Source organism: Microtus pennsylvanicus, chromosome 15 (genome assembly GCF_037038515.1).
Source record: "Microtus pennsylvanicus isolate mMicPen1 chromosome 15, mMicPen1.hap1, whole genome shotgun sequence".
Taxonomy (NCBI): domain Eukaryota; kingdom Metazoa; phylum Chordata; class Mammalia; order Rodentia; family Cricetidae; genus Microtus; species Microtus pennsylvanicus.
Window position 1 is genome coordinate 22,534,651 of NC_134593.1, and position 19,933 is coordinate 22,554,583.

Consider the following 19,933-nt stretch of genomic DNA (forward strand, 5'->3'; position numbering starts at 1 on the left):
CTTAAGCAGAGGGTAGGATAAAGGGTAAAAGAGGTGCACTTTTCTTAGATATGATTCACCAAAGGCCTGTGCTCTTAAAGCCTACACAAAACGTCAGCCGTTAACAGTGGACACAAAGGAGATACCATGATATCCAGGTAATTTGCCAGGTAAATAACAGGCATTATTCTCCGTGCGTGGTCACAGCAGGGCGTGCACTCAAACCCACAGACTTCCTCTAAGAGGGGGACGTCTGTCCCCGCAGCACCCACACACGCACGGACTCAGCCTCAGTTTCCCCACACTTGTTTATGTACGTTAAACCTGTGATTGGAATTATGGTAAATAATTAGATTTTATGTAAACCCAAAGCAAAAGCCTAGAAATGTTTAGTAAAAAGTCTACATTTCTTTTACTGGTAAATAAGTTACATTCACGGTTAAGTGTAAAGTACATATTTGTGTGTTTGTGTTTGGAGTAGAAAGGACTCCTGCCAGTGCTGAACTCTTGCTCTGCCAGGGCACTGCACCCCGAACACAGATCGTTTTAAATTTTCTGTTTTAACTTTCCCCACCCACCATCACCTACCAGTGTTGGATACAGGAGCTTTTATAATACCCAGTGTACCCACAGAACACTCTTTCTGTAAAACCTGTCTCAAAAAGCAAAATTAAAAGCTGGAGTCCACGTCCTCCTGTGATTCCGCCACTTTCATAGGAAACTGTCTGCTTAGACTGTCTCTCTAAGTCCTGGGAGTTCTGATGTCCTTACATAATAATCTGTCTCGTTGATACTTGGGGGGGGGGGTCACGAATATTCCTAAACCATCAGAATTTATACATTTGACAGCCAGGCCATCATCATTGTTCTTTTACTATAAGCCAATATACATAATGCCTTAATAATTTCTATAAAGAATCTTAGGAATTATGTCGAATATCAAAGATGAGCCAGGGCTAGATAATGGGACTCGGTGGCAGAGTCCTTGCTCAGTACATGCAGTTTCCTAGGTACCATCCCCAGAACCAAAAGGAAAACATGAATTTAAAAGTCTAAACAGGGGAATAAACGGAGGGTTAACGAGGTTTAAAGAAACTTGCCTAAAATAAAAATGTATTGATGTAAAATCAAGAGAAATGGACAGGTGTGGTGGGGTACATCTTTAACCCCAGCCCTTGAAATGCAGAAGCAGATGGATCGCTAAGTTCAAGGCTACTCTGGTCTTCTAGGCCAGCTAGGGCTACATAGTAAGACGCTATCTTAAAAAATAATAATAATAACGAAAGAAAAATTTAAAAAAAAAGAATGTTTATAAAGCTCTTTACCTTGTTTGGGAAGCCCTAAGAAATCATATCAGGAGCTATTCTGCTACCTACGTATCCCGTCCCACCTGCCTCCTGCCAGACACAAATTTAAAGGTCAGCATTTTCTTCCAGGTGAATCAGTGGAGAGTTATGTTCACAGATAAACAAGAAACCTGAAAAACGGGTTATTTTTATGTATGTCGGAGGGGAGGCCCGCGGTAGGAGCCTCATCCATCCACTCTATTCTCTGCTTTCTTGTTCAGCTAGTTTCCTCATGGGCTTCTCCGCCCACAGTTAGCCAGTTAGAGCTGAACGTTTGCTTTGGCAAAAGTGATGGAAAGAATAAAAAAAAAAATGCAAGCCACAGAGTTGCCTCCCGAAATCTTAAGTTTCTGGAACTGGCCCTGTGAATTTCCTCTTGGGTCTGAGCGCCAGCTGGGTCACATGGCTACATCCATTTGCAAGGGAGGCTGGGAAGGGTAGTTTTGACTGGAGAAGAAAGGGAGCCAGGAAGAGCAGCTAGCAGTTAAGTTAGTTACTAGCTAAGGTCACTAAGGAGTTGTATGCAGTGCCTGGATCGTCCATCCTAGGTACGAAAGGGTGGCCGGAGAACTAAACAAATGGAGATGTCTCTGGATTCATTTCCTTTTTACGTTTGTGTAATATTTATTTCTGGCGGACTTGCGCACATGGAGGTCAGAAGACAAGTTGCAAGTCAGTTCTCTTTGGCCACGCCAGTCCCTGGAACTGATTAAGGCTGTCAGGCTTAGCCAGGTGAACCTACACTCTCTGAACTATCTCATCAACCCAGATGGCTTTTCTAATAATTATGAAGAAATGCTTTCATTTGTATAATAAATTCAATTTGGTAATAAAATGACTTTGAAAACAAATTTTTACTAAGCTTTAAAACTAGTTTTTAATTATTGGTGCAGAACATTTAAAACATCATTTTTTCCCATAATTATGTGGATAACAAAAGAGTATTGGAGCTAAGACTGTAACTCAGCTGATCCGTGCTTGCCTAGAATGCGCTATACAAACTGGATGTGGTATTACATCCTATCTTCCATCGCTCAGGAGATCAGGCTGGGAGCATCAGAAGCTCAAGATCATCCTCAGCCACACAGTGAGCTGGAAACCAGCCCAGGATACACGAGACCCCATTTCGAAAGGAAAGATTGGGGAAAGAATGTAGTCTCAAATTCTTACAATACAATTGCCCTATTTCTCTGTTTCGTAATTTGGAAAAAATGTTTGTGATTTTTGTTTGTGTTTTTGAGATAGGGTCTTATTATGTATCCCTAACCGTCCTGGAACTCACTCTGTAGAACAGGATGACCTTAAAGAAACATAAAGAAACCCTGTCTCAAAAAACAAAACAAAAAAAAATCTTTTTATTGAAATGAATTTGTGTTCATGCAATATATTTTGGTGACGATATTTTTAAGCACCTGTGGTTAGGCATGTGACTCAGTGGAAAATGCCTTCCTAACTCACTGGGGACCCTGAGTGGACCGCTGCACCCCCAAAAAATCAATAGTGAAACACTTCTACAGCTAACATATGTCTCCTACAAGTGTTACAAATGTAAGTCAATCTTAGGATAAAATAAAAAGTCCAATATTTTATCCTAGAATATAATCATAGAAATTACTGTTAAATGAATGGACAAAAAATTAGTTAATGCAAACTCTTTACCCATGATCTTCCAAGAAAACTCAGAATAAAAGGAGTGTGTGTGTGTTTGTGTGTGTATGTAGGTATATGTGTGTGTATGTGTGTGTGTTTGTGTGTAGCAAAATAATCTAGATATTGAAAACAATCCTTCTACACAGAAGGATTATTCTTAACCTGTATTCTAATACTGAGCAGTCAGTAACCCAGTAGCAGAAAGGATGCTTCAGAAAGCTGTGTTCCACACAAGGGTTGCAAAGCTATGACTCATATTGCTAAAGTGCATGACTCTCTCAGCATCTCCTGCTTCAGTTTGATGCCGCCAGTAGATACATTGTAGTTTTAGTGTTATTATCTATGTGATGCGATTTTGAGTGACGTTTGATTTCCCAAGACGACCTAGTCAATATAAATATGAAGGAATGAATCACTGATGATTTCAGTTTACAAATTTCAATCTCAAATTTTTCCATTTGAGTACGGTTTATGATATTTTTCTCTACAATAATGGCAACACTTGATTAATCAGCCAACAAATGTAATCATGTATATTCAAATTGCATGAATGTAATTATGTGTATTCAAATTGCAGTTTTAGAGACCTCACTCCCCCTAGAAAGTCATGTGTATTTTTTTCTTTTGTTCTTGTTCATGATTATTTTTCCTTAACCAAGATTTACTCCATAATCTATAGTTAAGCCTTTTTTAGATAACCTTTGACCTTCTTTAAATTATTTCACTTAAGCCAAGCATTGGGGTTCACACCTGTAATCCCCACACTCAGGAGGCTGAGGTAGGAGGATCTAAAGTTAGATGTTATTCTGGGCTAGCTAGCAAGACCTTGACTTAAGAAGAAGACTATTGCTTTTAATTAATTCATGTCAGCTATTTCATTCCCACCCCACTGCTACCCCTGAGTCAGTGGGCATCCTGTGTGAACCAGAGTCCCTGTACCAGCATCACCATTTTCGCCCTCACTTCTGAAGTCAGGTTTACTCATAAGGAAGAATTCACTCAGGTAGCTTTGTAAAATAACCGAAATAAAATACAAGTGTTTGATTTTATCCACTTTTCTACAAATTCTTTACAATCCAGGTGGCACTTTCCTGGCTTCTTTCCAATATTCCTTCTGCATTTGTATCCTATTAATGTTTCCTATTATTTTCTTCCATAATTTTTAGAATATCACACATTATTTTTTTTTATTTCCACTTCTATGTTGCTGTGATAAAATACTATAACCAAAGCAACTTAGGGAAGAAAGGGTTTATTTTGACTCATGATTCAAGAGGGACAGTCCATCATGGCAAACCAAAACAATTAGGGAAGACAGGATTAATCTGGCTCAAGAGTCAAGAAAGATAGTCCATTGTGGCAGAGAAGGTAAGACAATAATCAGAGAAGACTCCGAGGTAAGATCAGAAGCTGACTGATCATGTTTCATCCACACATAGAAGAGGGAGAGAGAGAGAAAGAGAAAGAGCACATGCATGCAAGGAAGTGAAGTGAGACTATAAACCCTCAATTTCCACCCCCAGTGACACATGTCCTCCAGCCAAGTTCCAGCTCTAAAGGTCTGTCACCTCCACAAATAGTCCACCAACTGGAGCCTGTGTGAACTATTCCTTTATACTTTGTGAATATATGGCTTTATGATTGGTTTAATAAACAAGTTGACTGGCCAATAGCTGAACAGGATAAAATTAGGCGGGAAAGTCAAACTCAGAATGATGGGATGAAGAAGGGCAGAGTCAGAGGTGTCGCCAGAAGGCACAGAGGGAGAAAGACATACTGGAGGGCAGGTAAAACCGCAAATTACACAGCAATACATAGATAAATAGAAATGAATTAGTTAATTTAAGAAGTAAGAGCTAGTTAGTAATAAGCCTGAGCTATCAGTCAAGCATGTATAATTTATAATTATATTTGTAATATAATTGTTGTTGTTAGGGAGTGACTGCCAAGACAGAAAAACTCTACCTACAGATACATGAGCTATGTTCAAATACACAAGCTATGGTGTCATTTCTCATTCAAACCACAACTTTCCACCCTTTGCCTCCCACCATAAGCTCATGGCCCATCTTATGATGTATAATCCATTTAGCCCAACTTCAAAGGTTCCTACGGTGCCTCTTCCTGTAAGTAACCTCAGGTAAACTGTGAGAATGGTTTGATATTATTCTCTTGACACAGAAAATCCAAAAAAAAAATCATACTATCAAAAGGTTCAACTCTTCATAGTCATTTCAAGAACACCTGTGACACTGCCCAGGCCATCGAGGGTATACATATACAAAAGGTCACCAAGTGTCAGAGATATCATTATAAAGAAGCCATGTGTGCCATCCCAGTGGTGGAACAGTAGAGTCAGTAGTTGCGGCCAGGCCAAACAGTGGGGATGGCCTCAGGGTCAGTACTCCCCCGCCCCAAGGACTGATATTTTTGCTGCACATGCTTAAAAAAATGGAAAGAGTAACGCTGAACTTTGGGACTTAGATGTGGTCCTTCATCCAGGTGATCAAAGCACCTAAGATGTGCTGTCAAACTTACAGAGCTCATGGCTGGGCCAACTCATACATGTGCTCCTCCCGGAACACTGAGATGGTCCTCACTGGGAAGGAACAAACTGCTTCAAAGCCAGAAGAGGCCAGCCTGGTCTACAGAGTGAACTCCAGTATAGCCAGGGCTACACAGAAACCCTGTATCAAAAAACCAAAGGAAAAAAAGTAATTAAAAAAAAAAGTCTCTATGGTCTTAACAGTCTCAACAATAAAAAGTACAAAAGGCACTTCTGAGACTCAAGATAATCTTTTAACTGTGATTCCCTATAAAATAAAATTTAAAAATCTAACTTCCATACTTCCAACATACGTGGCACAGAATATACACGACCACTCCAAAAGGAAACAGTGGGGAGGTAGTGAGGGGAGACGACCAAAGGAAGTCCAGCAGGGCAAACCCTAAACTCTGTGGCTTCATATTTTGCTATCTGGAGCTTTGGTTTCAAGGGGCTTAAACAGCTCTGGCTTTGCACCTTCACTGCCCACAATATATAGCTCTGTCGGACTGGCTCTGCCCACAATATGCCACTCTCCTAGGCTCATGTCTCACGGCTCTAGCATCTCCAACTTCTTGGGGTCTCTATTGAAACCTAGCTTGCATTATCAGACCTCACACAATGACTTCTCAGGATATCCCCTGCCGCACATTACCTGGCCTCGGTGGCTCTCTGAAACCACAGAGAAAGAATACAGGTGCTCCTCAATCTTGTGTTCTTTGTATCTCCGAAACCCGTACCACCGTGACAGCATTGCTGAGTTGGTTGGCAGCTTGGGCTTGCCCCTGCCCCCTTGGACCACAGTTGCCACAGCTTTTGTTTGTTTCTGTTGCTTTCAAAAGTTGGAGGCTTGGCTGGGTATCTTGCCATCGTGGAACCCTCTCTGTTGCTTATAACCTATTCTGTTCAGGGCAGGGCAGGAAGATCCTCTTTAATGTTGCTAATGTCTTTAACAATGACAGCCTCTTTTTCTGTACATGACTTACTGCAATCTTAATCTTGCTATTGTTCTTTTCCTCTCCAAACGGGACATTTTTTTCCCCATTTCTGTCTGTCTTGTAGGTTGCTTTGTTCCACCATAGATCTGAATAAGAGATGACCGTACCTCAGACTCAGAGTTAGGGAACCTTGAAATTTCCTCAACCAAAGTAATTACTGTGGCCTTCACAAAAAGCCTCAGGATACCGGCAGAATGCAGCTGTATTCCTGCTAAAGTAGCACATGAATGGCCTCTAGCCCAATTGCTAAGAGTCTTGTTTCCCTCAGAAACATCCTGAGCTAGGCCTCAAGCCCCGCCCCCTTTACCCTTAACACTACTGCCCTATAGGCACCAACTAGGATGGCCTTGTGAGCTCTGCTTACAGCATTCAACAGCTTCTAGTCCTCAGTTCCGAAGCCTTCCACGCTCCTCCCGAAAACACGGTCAGGTTCTTCACAGCAGCACCCCCCCCTTTTTTTTTTTTTTTACCATTTCTGCTGCTGTGATAAAATACTAGGAGCCAAAACATTTTAAGGGGAAAAAAGGTTTCTTTTGGATTATGGTTCCAGAGGGAAAGCGTGGAGGTAGGAGCAGGAGCTAGCTGATCATGTCTCCATCCATACAGAGGAAGCAGGAGGTGGGGTGTGAGCAGGTAGTGGGGTAAAGCTGCAAACTCTCAAAGCCCCCATCCGTCCAGTAACATGGTTTCTCAGGAAGGCTCCGCTTCCGAGAGGTTCCATTACCCCCACAAACGGCATCACCAAGTGGGGACTGATGCTCAACTATGTTTGCCTTAGAGGAGCATCTCTCATTCAGACCAGCACATGCAAACGAAATAGAATGCTCACTGAATGGAAGGTAGCGCTTGTGTCTAAGGACTGTGTATCTTCCACAACCCCCCCCCCAACTGTGCATCTGTCCCTCCTGTATCATCCCCACTTGCTGTCCTCAGCATCCTCCTGTTGAATAAACTCTTCTCACTCAAGATCTGATCAGAAAACCGCATTAGGTGAGCACTTGGTTAATTCATAATCCCAATACTTACCGGACTGTTGTTATAATATCTGCACAGAGCTGATTGATTTAGCTAATGCTAGATAATATGAATTATTCCACAAACCTGCTCCAGTTCATCTGTACTTTCATGGATAGAACCCTCATTTTGCAATACACACACACACACACACACACACACACACACACACACACGCTGAGTTTTTCTTGAACATTTCACTTTTTTTTAAGATAGTATTTTATTATGCAGCATAGGCTGCCCTGGAACTCACTATGTAGACGAGTCTGGCTTCAGACTCACAGAGATTCAGCTGCCTCTGCCTCCCACGTGCTGGGATTTAAAATGTGCACCACCACCCTGGGCCAAACATTTCATTACTTTGCTGTGTCTCCCTTTAAGGTATTCAATCTTTTGTGGATAAAAAAAAAATTAAATTAAACTGTTTTTTAATTTTCTTTTAAGGCATTTTGCAAGATCCTTTTATGTTTTAAGGAATACCATTTTCACTTTCATAATGAATATGAAACCTATCCAGGTGTGGTGGTACACATCTTTAATACCAGCATTTGGAAAGCAGAGGCAGGTGGATCTTTGAGTTTGAGGCCAGCCTGGTCTACAAAGTGAATTCCAGGCTAACCAGAGAAACCCTGCCTCAAAAAAGAAAGAAAGAAAGGAAAGAAGAAAGAAGGAAAGAAAGAGAGAGAGAGAGAGAGAGAGAGAGAGAGAGAGAGAGCAAAACCAAAAATCAAACAAATAAAACAAAACAAAGAAGGAAATCTTTTATGTACTCAGATCCAGTGGTTTTCTCCTTTCCGCAGATAAGACTGAACGAACTCGCCTGGCAAGAAGCCACCACAAATCTAGCTGCACGTTCCTGCCATATTTCTTCACACAAAGCGCCTGGAAGGTGCTAGCGATGCCATTTCTCTTAGTCACCCTTAACCCTTACCCAAGGAGAGGAGAGGTGAAATGCGTAGCCTGGGGGTGGGAATGTAAACCTGGAACAATGCCGTGTGCATATATTATGGGTAATAGGTGTTCTAAAACAGAGTCTTATTCTCTCCGCTATAAAACTGTTCCACAACAATTTTAATCAGTCAATTCTTAAGAAACTATTCAACGTTTTTGTGAGTTACTTCCACTGGCTGAATTGTAGCGTGTATTTCAAACATTTTACTGTACTGTGAGGTCTGTGGCACTCAAAGGAAAATTCTTTTTAAAAATCTCTATGTCATTAAATTGTTCTAATAATAAGAGACCTAAATTTGAAGCACTTGGGGACATCAAGGTACCATATCCAAGCTCTGGCAGGACGCTATAGAACAGATGTGTTACAGGCAACAGAACCTAATGTAACCTCAGTGCTGATAACTCCCAAGATATATCGTAAAATTATCAAGATGTTTAACACCAGGAGACTATTTTAATAAGTGAACAAAACCAGGAGGACAATTTCTAGATGTTTCTATTCCAGGATATGTCTTGTAAATTGCCCATTTCTCCTCCCTGAGTGACCGTCTCCCTTCCCGCACAGGGTTCCCTGAGTGGCTGCAGAGCTCTTGAGGGAGCAGTCACTTAAAATAGAGCTACGGAAGCCCACATTCTAGCCTTGTGAGGTGACTTCCTTATGTGACGACCTTGGAGATTCAGCTTCAAGCACACAGTCTGCTCAAGGGGGCTCGCTCAGCCTAGATGTGACGATTTACTCTTGGTCTTTCTGGTCTCCTTGAGGAAGGACAGTGGGCATTGGTGCAATGTTCTTAAGTCTGAGAGCCAAAAAGTAACCAGGAAAAACCCTATGACTTTCAGATGGTGACTTTGAGGATTGGCACAGGATCCAAGTTTACCTTTGCACTATTAAAAAAAAAAGTCACTAGGCTTTTGGTAAACAGTAGAGCTTTTTTTATTTTTTTTATAGTAAGCATTAGACAATCCAAGGTCATTTAGCTTCACACATCATAATAAAGAGGAATATCACAGGCACACCTAAAAACTTCCGCATTTTGTTGTCACACCCATTTCTTTGATGTGTTTTAAAGTTGAAGTATTTGTAAAAGTTATAGAGTTATAGACTTATTTAAAATGGACAGATTGACAGAGGATGTGTGTATTTTACATCCTTTTTTTTTTCCTTCTTCATTGGTTCTCACCTGGAGACATTTCCCTGGGAAACATGTCAAAAAATGAATGAGCATTTTCTGTGTCCAAGTGGTCAAGGGCAGTAAGGATTGAACTTCATACCTAGTGGCAGTCACTAAATGCAGACACATCTACAAGCTGTGGGACCCACTGTCCCACAGAACTATGAATCCCACTCTACTGCCAATAAGACAAAGAAAACCAAAAGACCCACACAACATACTCAGTGAAACTTTCATTTTGAACAACCACAGAAGCAGGAGAGTGAGCGTAGGGCTTTGAAACCAGACATCTTGACTTAAAGTCCATTTTGGGCCATGTGTCTGAAAGTCAGTTGTCCATGGTCAACAAAACAAAACAGAAGCCTACAGAATGGGAAAAGATCTTCACCAGCCCCACATCTGACAGAAGGCTGATCTTCAAAATAATACAAAGAACTCAAGAAATTGGTCACCAAAAGAACAAATAATCCAATAAAAATATAGGGTACAGACCTAAACAGAGAACTCTCGACAGAGGAATCTAAAACGGCTGAAAGACACTTAAAGAAATGCTCAACATTCTTAGTCATCAGAGAAATGCAAATCAAAACAACTCTGAAATTCCATCTTGCACCTGTCAGAATGGCCAAGAGCTAAAACACTGCTGACAACTTATATAGCAGCATTGGTTGTCATAGCCAGAAACTGGAAACAACCTAAATGCCCCTCGATCAAAGAATGGATAAGGAAATGTAGTACATTTACACAATGGAGTACTACACAACAGAGAAAAATAATGACATCTTGAAATTTGCAGGCAAATGGATGGATCTAGATAACATCATGTTGGGTGAGGTAACCTGGACCCAGAAAGACAAGTATCATATGTATTCACTCATAAGTGGCTTTTAGATATAAAGCAAAGAAAAATAAGTCTACAATTCACAATCCCAGAGAACCTAGACAACAATGAGAACCCTAAGACAGACATACATGGATCTAATCTACAGGGAATTAAAAAAAGACAAGATCTCCTGAGTAAATTGAGAGAATGGGGACCATGGAATAGGGTAGAAGGACATGACAACAACTTTGCACAAAATCCTCCAATAGGAAGCTTCCTCTCTGCTGGTTACCTTTCATCATGTCAGGAGATGCTATTCAGGTTGTTGGAGAGAAAGTCATCAATGATCTCAACAAGCTATTTGCCAAGGTATACTTGTGCATGTAATAGTGGCTTGACTGTCCCAGGAGTGACCAGCCCCTTCTTGATTGGATCCGTACTCCATGGGAGGCAATTCATACCTGGTACTGTAATCCTGGTGTAGCAGTCTGAATGAGAATGATGCCTATAAACTAATATAGTGAATTCTTGGTCCCCAGTGGGTAGAATTGTTTGGGAAGAGTTATGGGGTATGGCCTTGTTGGAGTGGTGCGTCACCGGGGACAGTTGGAAGTTTCAAATGACTCTCACCATTCCCAGTATTCTGTTCTCTGCCTCTTACTTTTGGATCAAGAGATGAGGTTTCAGTTGTGTCTACTGCCATGCCTTTGCTCTGCCGTCATGGACTTTGATCCTCTGAAACCATGAGCCTAATCAAATGACTTCTCTTGTAAGTGGCCTTGACTGTGGGGTTTGTAACAGCAAGAGAAAAGTGAAACACCTGGTCAAAAGCCTGTGTCGCATGGCCTAGGGAGGAGTCTACTATTGATGTTTTGCTAAATGCTAAAAATGTGGTTGCTTTGCTAAATGAGCATGTAGTCTAACTGCCTTTTAAGCATTTCTGTTTATACCCCACCAACTGGTGCAGCTCCCATCTTAGGGAAGCCTTTTTTGACAGTGGACAATGGTCAAATGCAGAACTCATAACTAACTGGTCAAAATCCAAGAATAAGAGGCTGCTAAGAATGAAGGCCTAAGTGGAATGTCTTCGTTACCCACATTGAGGCTCAAGGAAGGGAACATCATGGAAAAGGGAGTAGAGAAACTAAAGCGGAGGATGGGGAGCACTATAAAATGTGGCCTTGTGGATGCGGCGTGGATATGGCACGGCGTAACCTAATAATGTAATCAGAAGCATTCGGCGACAGTTACCGCAGGCACAAGACCTTTACATAAAGAGAAAAAAAGACATTCTTCCCAAATACCAAACAATACACTCATCACAACACTCCATGAAATCATCTCTAAAATACATCACATTAGGAAACAAAGCGAGTCTCAGCAAATGAAGAAAATTGAAACATTCTCTATCTGACCACATGAGTTAAAGCTGGAAATCAATAGCAAGGAAATTACAGAAAATGCAGCCTCGTTGAAATTAAACAGCTATTGAATGATGGCTAGCAGATCATTGCAGAAATCAAGAAGGAAAACTTCAAAGTTTCAGAATTATTTGCATTTTATATACATTGGTGTTTTGCCTGCATGTATGTCTGTGTGAGGATGTCAGATCTTGGAGTTACAGATAGTCGTTAGCTACCACGTGGGTGCTGGGAATTGAACCTGGTTCCTCTGGAAGAACAGTCAGTGCTCATAACCACTGAGCCATCTCTCCATCAAGTTTCTAGAATTAAATGATAATCAAAACACAACATGCCCAAATCCACCCATGAGCTACAGTCTAGTCCTAAGAGGAAAGCTTATAGCTCCAGGTGATTACTTTAATATCAGAAGGAGCTCAAATAAATAAGCTCACAATGATCCTTAAGGCACTGGATAAACAAACTAATTTCAGAAGCAGTAGATGGATAAAAATAATGATGTTCAGGACAACAATTATTGAAATAGGAAAAAAAAAGATCCTAGCAACATCAACAACAAAAGAGAAATATATAAGCCAATCTCTCTGTATCTGAAGACAGACACAAATCATCAATCAAATATTGTAACAAAGAACACATCCAGAGGATCATTCACCATGATCAAGCTGACTTCATTCCACAGATGGAGGTATGAATCGTCGTAGGTTAAATCAGTAAATAGAATTCACCACATAAGAGACTCAAAGACAGCAATCAACTTGTTCATTTCAGATGAGAGGAAAAGGCCTTTGATTGAATCCAACATGATTAAAAATGAATCCTGTAGAAACTAAGGATGAAGGAACATATTTCAACATTTTGACAAATTCATAACCACCATCATAACAAATGGAAAACAACAACAACAGCAACTCTAAAGCATTCCCACTAAGATCAAGATCAAGTCAAGGGTGTTCCCATTCACCATGCCCATTCAGTACAGTACTTACAGTACTGCTTAGAGCAGTAAGACATGAGAAGACCACAGAAGGAGTACACATAAGAAAGGAAGAAGGCAAAGTATTTCTATCTGTATATTACCTGATTCTGTAAATGAGAGACCCTGAAGACTCTACCAGGAAACTCTTAGAGCTAAACACTTTCAGCAAAGTGTTCACAAGATAATATTTAAATCAGTAGCCTTCCTATACACCCAAAACAGACAAAGAAGGGGCTGGAGAAATGGCTCAGTGGTTAAGAGCACTGGCTGCTCTTCCAGAGGACCTGGATTCAGTTCCTAGCACCCACATGGCAGCTCACAACTGCCTCCAGTTCCAGGGGATCTGATACCTTCACAGCAAAGGACATAAAATAAATTAAAAGAAAAAACAAAGAAAGGAATCAGGGAAACCATCCAATCCGCAATAACCATATATAGCAATAGAATCCTTCAATAAACTTAACCAGGGAATTGAAATATCTATACAATGAAAACTTTAAACCACTGACAAAGGACATTAAAGATGACACCAGAAGATGGAAAAATTGCCCATGCTCACGGATTAGTAGGATTAATATGTGAAAGTGACCATCCTGCCGAAAAGCAGTCTGCAAATTCAATGCAATTTCCATCAAAATTCCAATGCAAAGCTTCACAGGAACAAAAAATGTCTTAAAATAATTATGGGATCACAAAAGACCTAAGCTAGTCAAAGCGACGTAGAACAACAAAAACATTGCTGGAGCTGGCATTATAAATTTCAGGATACAGACTCAAATAAGGACTTTATAAACAGGACTCTACCGCCACAGGAAATAAGACCAACAATCAACACGTGGGATTTTATGAAATTATCAGCTTCTGTACTGCAGAAGAAACTGTCAATCAGTTGAAGAGGCTGTCTACGGAATGGAGAAAAAACTTCTCCAAGTATACACTTGATAGAGGATTAGCATCTAGAATATACAAAGAACTCAAAGACGGAACACCAAGGAAACAACCCAATTCAATAATGGGCTATGGAACCGAGCAGAGTTCTCAGAAGACATACAAAAGGCTAAGAAATATTTTTAAAGTGTTCTCAATCTCTAGCCCTCGGGGAAATTACTTTACTAATTAAAATACTTTGGGAGTTCACTTTACCCCAGTCAGAATGGCCAAGATAAGCAAGCAAAAGGTTATAAATGCTGGGGTGGATGTGGGGAAAGGGAGCCCTAATGCATAGCTAGTGGGATTGTAGATTGATAGAGCCACTAAGGAAACCAGTGTGAAGCTTCCCAGGAAACTAGAAATAGATCTCCCATGTGACCTCGCCTATTCCTGTATATATAACCAAAGAACTCTCTTTCCTATTACAGAAACATGTGATCATCTATGTTTATAGCTGTGTTATTCACAATAGTTGGGGCACAGAAATAGCCTAGATGTTCATCAACTGAGCACTAGCTAGTGAAGATGTGGTACCTGCAAACTACGGAATTTTATTCAGCTATAAAGAAAAATGGATCTCCACACCCCTAAGCTTACCTCCTGACCCACAGCCTGTGAAGCATTTTTGTTCACTAACCACCTTTGCTGGATAAGTGTAGATCTCACTCGGGAGGCAGAGGCAGGCAGATCTTTGTGAGTTCAAAGATAACCTGGTCTACAGAGGGAGTTTCAGGATAGCCAGGGCTATACAGAGGAACCCTGTCTATAAAAAACCAACAACAAGCAAAAAGGAGCTCGTGTATGTGTACAAAACATGAAAGAAAGAGGAAACTAGTTCAGAAGAAGAAGGGGATCTCCAGGAGTTGGTGTGTAAGAGAAGATCACAGGGACGAGAAACATCACAATACACTGGATACGAGTATGAAAGTTAACAGTTAAGATGTGCGCACCTCTAGACATTCGCAAGACTGGCTTTCTCTCCTCCCTGAGGTCCTCAGTTCATGGCTTCTCTGCAAGGGCTCCCCTAACTGCCTCCAAAGTTCTTTATTTCTCTGCCTTGCTTTCTTCTTGTCCACAATACCTGTCATTGACATAAGCTGCAGTTTACATATGTTCTGTCTGCTTTTGTCTCTCCACAGAAAGCCTGATGCGGTCAGTCTGCTTTGTCCACTGCTGGATCACCGGGCACCACTTATTTGCCTCAATAAGCACTTTTTGAGCAAATCCAGATTTGCTACTGAATCATCTGCAACTGGCTCCTGAGGCAGACTACTCTATTTCCCGTGAGCAACACTGGGGTTCTCCTGCTAAAATATGTATCCAGATTAAAAACGTGGCAGTTATCATTGCCTCTGGCTGCAGGATGATCTGATTTGCTACTGATTTCTTTCACTGTCATGGGGTTATTAGAGTCGGCCCCGCCTCTTAATTCTACTTCTGTCAGCTTTGTTAATGGTAGCTTGGGCTGGCATCAGGCTTGGGTTTGCATCTACTCTCCTCTGCTAACTAGTTATGAGACCTTGGACAAGTTCACTGGGAGGGAAAGAGGAGGCCACAGGGCCCCACTGATCAAGAAGTATCTATGTGTAGGATGGTTGCGAATATTAAATAGATAATGTATCTGAAAGCTGGAATAATACTGGAGACATAGAAGATTATCAGCTGATTCCCTCATGACGACGGATTTGTGTCACTCATCCTTGCTCTGTCTTTTGTAACTCAGGCAGGAAGTGATTGACTTAAGATTTTTCAGCTCTATCGTGGTGCCAAAGCAACACATGCTGATGAGCATGTGTGTGTTGCTCTTGGATTTTTGGGCTTTTTCCAAGCTAACAACATACAGTACCAAACTCTCCGATCATTCTGGCTCATGGCAGGCCTCGGCTGCCTGTGAGCCACGTGACACAGCCAATGCGTCAGTCCAGACTAGGCTTCATGTTGGATTACCTTTGCTCGATGTTGGGCAAAGAAAGTGGTTCGCATTCATTTACAATAAGCTATGGCGAACTACAATGTCAGGTAGGTGGGGTGAATTAAATGTATTCCGTCTTTGCACATTCTCAACTTATGATAGGTCTCCTGGAATGGAATGCGTCATAAGGGGAGGAGCATCTATGTATCGCACCATCTCCAGTGAAAACCAACAACAAATCTCCTGAATACTGCAGCTGGGTGACATAGCAACCTTCAAACTTTTTCTCCAAATACATAGAACTGTAGAACTGTAACTTGTCTGCCTACTATGCCCCTTCTGTTGTCTTCACACTCTGAAATCTAGCAATGCCAGAACATCCACCTAGAGTTCACTTCCCACCAGAGTTAGCAGCCTCCCTTTTTCCCTAGGTGTGAGCATTGATTTATGGACCAACTCAAGTTGATGTGGAACCTACATATTATTTAATTGCCTGTTTCTCAATTTATTTTTTCAGACAACATTTCGTGAAGTCAGTAGACTTTGTGTACAGCAGAGTACACAGTGAGCAGGAGGTTCATCCAGTCAGTTGAACGGGATCCTCAGGTAAAGCTGGGTTAGAGACATAACACAGTGTAGAGCTCATTCCTAGCTTGGGTAAGGACCTGGGTTCTGTTCTTGGCCAACAGAGTGAGTTCTAGGACAAGCTCCAAAGAAAAGATAAAAGAGAACCTTGTCAATTTCTGGTGGCCCATCTCCTAATCTATAACTCTTCAGCCAGAAGTAGTTAGTAGTTTATTTTTCATTCATAATTTCCTGAACTTACCCAACATCCCTCTTTGTGTTGATATAATAATTTTCCTACAAGGATGCATGCTTTTCTACTTCTGTTTCTTAGTAACTGAGGAAAGTTGTCTAATATTCTCCAGCCTTTATTGCTACATTGTAAAACGAGGGACTAACTCTCTAAGTGAGTCGATGTATAGGGAAGCCACATTCTCACAGTTTTGTGAAACATCACAGTGGAAAATGTGCTCAATTCTACTAATCCCCTGTGAAGCTTGTGTGGCAATGAATTGAGCCACACTGTGTTCAGTCAAGCTGAACAATGAAGAGTGAAGACAGCTCTGCAGGGCTAGTTGGTTAAGATAAAAAAAAAATGGAATCTATCTATGATTGTAAGGATGTGCACACAAGGACCCAAGTGTGTGTGTATGGCAGATAGACACCAAAAAGACAGGCTATGATGGAAGTAGACAAATAGACTCAATTTTCAAGATCAAAGAATCTATTGGCTTTGGGAGAGTAAAGCAATTCTTATGCTTTAATCAAATGGGATGCTCAGAAGAGGAACTTTCAACAATAAGAAATGAGAATAAGGCTATGAAATCCAAGACAAATTCCCAGCCCCAGAGACTGGGTTCTCACATCAACAGAGGAACAACAGTTATAGTCAGTGTGAAATCAGTGAACATTACAACGACCAGGCTAGCCCCGGAAATGTTCTAGGGACAAGGCCAGGTCTAGGTGACAGCTACAGAAATGTCTGCTGATTAAACCCTTGGCAGCAGAGAGACAGCAAAGCCCAAAAGCATCTTAAAGAGTATCAAGTCTCAGAGGTGCCTTCCTTTATCTGTAGGAGGCCTAAAGCCTTCTCTGTGTGGGGATTAGCATCCCTATCAAAAGGTGTGCAATCAGCGCTAAGAAGTTCACTTTGACTACAAAGGTCTCTGCTCAGTCACACAGCAGGATCTGGCTAGGAGTGGGAAGACTATTAAGAATTGTAGTTGAAATTAAATTTTGCTATTGATTCCAATACATGAAAGCTGCTGGCTGGTGATAGAGTAGCCCCAGTTGCTAGGCATGATGGCGTCTGGTGTAGCATTTGGAAGACTACAGCAGGACTATTATGAGTTAGAGGCCAGTTTGAGCTCTTCAGTGGTCTTTAACTCAAACCAGAACAACCGGAGTTCTATGCTGGGTCAGCATTTAACTATCCATGCAATGGTTTGCCATGTGCAATGTAAAGGGTGAAGTCAGTGCCCAGCAGGAAGTACAATTAGCCATATAGCATTAGGGTAATTTAGTGGCATTTATTAGGGACTGATCCCAGGCAGGTGGTACAGTTCAGATCTGGGTCTCACTCAAGGCCCTCATATTAAAGGCTTAGTGCCCTGCTCAGCACTATGGGGATATGGTGAAGCCTTGAAGAGATGGGTCCTACTCTGAGTGGGGGGCCTTTAGGTTACTAGGGACAGGACCACCAAAAAGGATTATGGTACTCCAGCCGCCTCCTTTTTCTCTGTTTTGCTGGCTGGCCACATAGTGAGTTGCTTTGCTATACCACATGGTTCATAGAGATGCAGGGCCTCACTGTAGTTCTCAAAATAATAGTCAAGTGATAATGCTTGGGAACTTCTAAAGATGTGGGCCAAGATAAGCTTGCAGTATCTGTTTTATAGTGGAAAGCTGATTAAAACATCTGGTTAAGGGAAAAGACAAAAGGTAGGATGGACTCAGAAGCTGAGTGCTTATGTTCCTTGGACCCAAAGGGAAGAGGAAAGGGAATTCACAGAACCTGAAAGGAAAATCAGTAGGTCTTCTGACAGGACAGATGACTGACCTTTGAATAAGTGTCCCAGCCAGCCCTTGGCAAGCTCTCAGGCTCTCCTCTCCTTCAAATCCCTTTTAACTAAACTTATCTTAGGAAGCCAATGAATATAGACGAATCTGGGTCAGCATCAGACTAAGCGGTCAATGGAAAGGGTGTAGAGTGTAAAATCTCAGAGCAAATTGGTACCTCTGAATCCCCAAGACAGTTAGATCTCCTTAGAGCTTTCTAACAGGAATAGTAAACCAATCAACTCCTGTAACATGAGGGGGGCCAGGCTGCTTGTTTGTTGTTGGGGTTTTTGTCCTGCCCTGTTCCCCAGCTGTTTAGTCCCAAAGAAAATCACACATAGGTCTCTACAAGTTATAAAGCTGATTGGCCCATTAGCTCTAGCCTCTCGCTTGCTAACTCTCACATCTTGATTAACCCATTTTTCTGATCTATTTAGCCATGTGGCTCAGCACCTTTTTTTCAGTGGAGCAGATCACATCCTGCTGTTTCAGTGGTCTGGGCAGGAGTGGGAGGAATCCACTTCCTCCTTCCCAGAACTCTCCTGTTCTCCTTGTATCATTTCTACTTCCTGTCTGGTTTTCCTGCCTATACTTCCTGCCTGGCCAATCAGCGTTTATTTGAAACATGATTGACAGAATACAGACAATTCTCCCGCACCAAACTCCTAGCTGTTCCTAGGAGTTTCTAGGAAACTCACCCTGCCATCACTGTGACAAAAGACACAAGGTAATTATGAAAAGGACTTAGCATACAGTCTTAGAGGGTCCACATGATAAATGGCCCCCATTACTCTGGTAAGAACTTGGATAACCACAGCAGCTCACCGCTGTAGATCATTTTCCCAAGTTCCCAGCTCCTCTCAGGCCTTTGTCCTGAAAACGCCTTATCTATATGTGGACAATCCTCTACCTAAAGACAGCATTCTGAAATAGAACTTGTGATTGTTATCATTAATTACTTCCCAGATGTTTTCTCTCAATTCTTCAAATTCTGTTTAAAAAAAAAATCTAGACATTCGCCAAAGTATGTGCTTCAGTTCCCTCCTTCTACCCTTTACAGAGCTCTCTGCAGAGCCTTGCTGGATTTCTGTTCAACAAATATCATCTTTCCCTCCAAATCCCTAAAAAACATTCTTCAGTGCTGTTATTTTATCCTGTCCTACAAAACATTTCTTAGGCCGGGCGGTGGTGGCGCACGCCTTTAATCCCAGCACTTGGGAGGCAGAGGCAGGTGGATCTCTGTGAGTTCGAGACCAGCCTGGTCTACAGAGCTAGTTCCAGGACAGGCTCCAAAGCCACAGCGAAACTCTGTCTCGAAAAAACAAAAAAAAAAAAAACAAACAAACAAAAAAAAAACATTTCTTAGTTCACATCGGAAGCTTTTCCTAGCGGTCTTTTACAGCCTCCCTTAATTTTCTATTGACTATAGAACTGTTTATTTCACAGAGATAGTTTTAAGTTCCTGAACTGGTTAGCCTTTTGTCAATTTGACACAAATTCGGATCATCTGAGAATAGGGGACCTCAACTCAGAAAGTACCTCCAGCAGACTGGCCTGTAGGCAAGTCTATGGGGGCCTTTTCTTCTGATGT

At 41.5% G+C, this 19,933-nt stretch overlaps 1 long non-coding RNA gene across 3 annotated transcripts in view; it reads left to right on the forward strand.

Annotated features, from left to right (window-relative positions):
* The window catches only part of LOC142836063 (uncharacterized), a 67,875-nt gene that overhangs the window by 15,304 nt on the left and 32,638 nt on the right, over positions 1 to 19,933 (forward strand). For all 3 annotated transcript variants that reach the window (XR_012907991.1, XR_012907989.1, XR_012907990.1), the window contains exons 2-3: positions 14,948 to 15,091; positions 16,238 to 16,326. This is a non-coding gene — a long non-coding RNA (uncharacterized LOC142836063). The remainder of the gene's footprint in view (positions 1 to 14,947; positions 15,092 to 16,237; positions 16,327 to 19,933) is intronic.